Source organism: Mus caroli, chromosome 1 (genome assembly GCF_900094665.2).
Source record: "Mus caroli chromosome 1, CAROLI_EIJ_v1.1, whole genome shotgun sequence".
NCBI classification, from domain to species: domain Eukaryota; kingdom Metazoa; phylum Chordata; class Mammalia; order Rodentia; family Muridae; genus Mus; species Mus caroli.
The window spans coordinates 161,831,744-161,835,326 of NC_034570.1; positions in this window are offsets into that span (position 1 = coordinate 161,831,744).

Here is a 3,583-nt window from a genome sequence, read left to right on the forward strand (position 1 = left end):
CTGTTTGGATGTGTTTTCCTGTTTTTCTGTAAGGAGTTCTACCTGTTTGGATGTGTTTTCCTGTTTTTCTTTAAGGACTTGTAACTCTTTAGCAGTGTTCTCCTTTATTTCTTTAAGTGAGTAATTAAAGTCCTTCTTGATGTCCTCTACCATCGTCATGAGATATGCTTTTAAATCCGGGTCTAGCTTTTCGAGTGTGTTGGGGTGCCCTGGACTGGGCGAAGTGGGAGTGCTGGGTTTTGATGATGGTGAGTGGTCTTGGTTCTTGTTAGTAAGATTCTTATGTTTACCTTTCGCCATCTGGTAATCTCTGGAGTTAGTTGTTATAGTTGACTCTGTTTAGAGATTGTTCTTCTGGTGATTCTGTTACCATCTATTAGCAGACCTGGGAGACAGGCTCTCTCCTCTGAGTTTCAGTTGTCTAAGCACTTTCTGTTGGCAAGCTCTCCTCTTACAGGGAAGGTGCACAGATATCTTGCGTTTGGACCTCCTCCTGACCGAAGAAGAAGGCCCAAAACAGGACCTTTCCCAGAAGCTGTGTTGCTTTGGCAGTTCACAGAAGCTGTCAGCTTCTGTGGTGCACACTCTCACCTGTGCAGACTAAGTTCCTAAGTTCGGCGGAGTCCTGGAACCAAGATGGCGCCCGCTGCTCCTGAGGCAGAGGGCTTCTAGCCAGGTGGACACCTGTCCTCTGGCCGGGAGGGTGGCCGGCCATCTGCAGCCCAAAAAGGGTGCTGCCTCAGCGGCTCTGTGGCTCCTGCCTGTCCCAGAAGCTGTCCACTTCTGTGGTGCACACTCTCACCTGTGCAGACTAAGTTCCTATGTTTGGCAGAGTCCCGGAACCAAGATGGCGCCCGCTGCTCCTGAGGAAGAGGCAAATTAAATGTTCTTAATTTGCATACCTCTAATCTTTAGGGAGACTGAATCTTTCTGTGTCTGTTTGTGTGTGTGTGTATAGCATATGCATATGTTGTTCTCTTTAGGCTAGCCTAGAACTTGCTGTGTAGACAAGGCTGGCCTTGATCTTGCCTTTGCCTCCTGAGTGCCTGGAAGAACCTAGTGGGGAAACCCCCAGTCAACTCCTGATTCAGTGTGCACCCAAGAATCACGAACAAACAGACCATCTTGATGTAAATATATGTGGTAGTTTAATGGCTCCAGATAGAAATATATTTCACGAAGGAGACAGTGGATTCGACCATGAGGCTTGGAAGCTAGGGGTTTTTATAGAAAGCGGTTGGGGCTGGAGCTGGTGCTGGGGGAGGAATTGGTGAGGTTTCACATGATTGGTTCATTTAAACATCAGCAGACTGTACATGCAGATAACATTTAACTTAGGTCAGAAGGGTGGGAGATAGGGAGGCGCCGGACCAGTCCAGAATGCCATTCTCTTTATCTTTATGGCTAAGCAGCCTCAGGAATGTCTTTAACGACAGGCCTGCCCGGGCATGTCCTGGCCTGTTCTGCTATGTTCTCAGCCCCAGGTTTCAAAGCTCACAAACAACTCTTTGGGCTAATGACATAAATTACATGAATCACAGGACTCAAGTTTTATTTTCTTTCATGCCAAGATTACATCTAGCAGCTGCTGATATGTATGTATATATATATATATATATATATATATATATATATATATTTTTTTTTTTTTTTTGCATGAGCTCTTTTACTAAAAAAGTCACCTGGTTCTTCTATGAATGACTTTGGTTTAACAGAGAGATTCACTGTAAATTCCACCCAGAGAGCTAAGTTTGAATAAATCTCTTGGCAACAAAAATACACTAAATGCATTTAAAGAAACGTTGACACAAACTTAGAATCATAGAGTAGAGAAAGGGAGTCATCTCCTCACCTTACCTTGAACCTTCAAGAAAGCAGGAGGTACAGATGTGCAGACAGTGGGGGAAAGGTCTAGATATGAGAGGCAGAGATGGAGCTTACAGATCCGGGGGGGGGACGGGGGGGGGGGACTAGGACTCAAGACCTCATCGTTGGTCTTAAATAGGCTGGAAAGGAGTCTCCAAATGTAAACACGAGGCATCCAAAGTCCCTGATCAGGATTTATAAATCTGTGTGTGCTGTTACTCTGCCCAGAAGGGAAGGAAGGCAGGAAGGAAGCCCTGGTGGAGAGCTGAGCTAGGGGAGGTAACGGTCTTCACAGATGTGCTATGGTCCATGATCAGAGGCAGCTGGAAGGACAAGACTTGCCAGGAAACTCGGAGACCTGCCCATCAAAGTGTAGTGGAAAGGTGGCAGTGGAGCAAGGATGGGAAGGAAAAGAGGAACCCAGCGGGACAGGAAGAGGAAGTGAGATCTAGTCTCTTAATTGTTTATGACCTTGTGTGGGCGTTTAGACACACCTTGGGTGGTTCTCTGGACAGCAGGCAGTCAGGGAATCTGTCAGCTCTGTTATGAATTTTACAAGAGAGAGAAGCAAAAACATGAAACATAGTTAAATCTTCCAGAAGGCAGCTGCGTTGTGTAAAGTCGGTTTCATTTATGGTCAACTGTGAATGTCCCTCATTACAATGATCTAAGTCGATGGTTTGAAGGGGACGATGATACTGAACTCTGGTTGTGTGTACGTGTGTTTTAGGACTCTAGGGAGGCACAGTGGAAAGAGCTGAAGGGAACATGGGCCCATACAAGTTACTTTATTATTAAAACTTCACTTGTTCAATTATACTTAGAACTTTGAAAGTCCACATAATTTACAAAGCAGGCAATCAAGTACCCAGAAGTCAGTGTGTGTGTTGTATATGTGTGGATCTTTGAAAGTGCTTTGGTATATTAATAATATGTCAAGCTCAGAATATAGAAACTTGAGAATATGATGTTACTAAATCAAATTTGAGTCCATAAAGTATAAGAGTACAAATGTGTAAAACAAATTTATATTTGTCTTATTTATTTTTAAAGTTATTTTTTTGGTGTGTGTGTATGTGTGTGTGTGTGTGTACTAAGGCTTGTGAGTAAAGGTCAGATTTTAACTTAGGGGTGCCTAGAATCAAACTTAGGTAACTTGGCTTGGAGGCAGCAGTCTTGACCTGAAGAGCCATCTCTCCCGCTACTTTATTGTCTTTAACTTGTACAAGGTACTTTATTGATACATTTTTCTTGACATTTGACACAGGTCTTTTATTCGACTTTTGTGTGATTCTAACATGCAGCTATTCATCTCATTTTTACCCCATGCTGCTAGTGCCATATGTGAACCATGAGTTCTGAATATTCAGGCCTCTTCTTGGCTGGAGCTAGGAATGGCAAGTTTCCCAGGTCAGAATTCTAAGCTGAGCCATGCTGTGAGCTGCACTCTGTGCTTCCCTCTCAGGTGCAGGCACAGGCAGGGATGCTTCCAGGAGTAGTGCTCCCAGGCCCAGGTGCAGTTGCCTAGGCTACTTGCTGCCCCATGTATTGCTTGAAGACACTCCATTTTGATAGAACCTAGTGGGGAAACCCCCACTCAATTCCAGATTTGGCGGGCACCCAAAGAATCACAAAAAGGCATTGATGTAATTACATGAGGTCTTTCATGAAGGAGCTCCAGACCGACATGCATCCCACACAGGAGATAACGGATGTC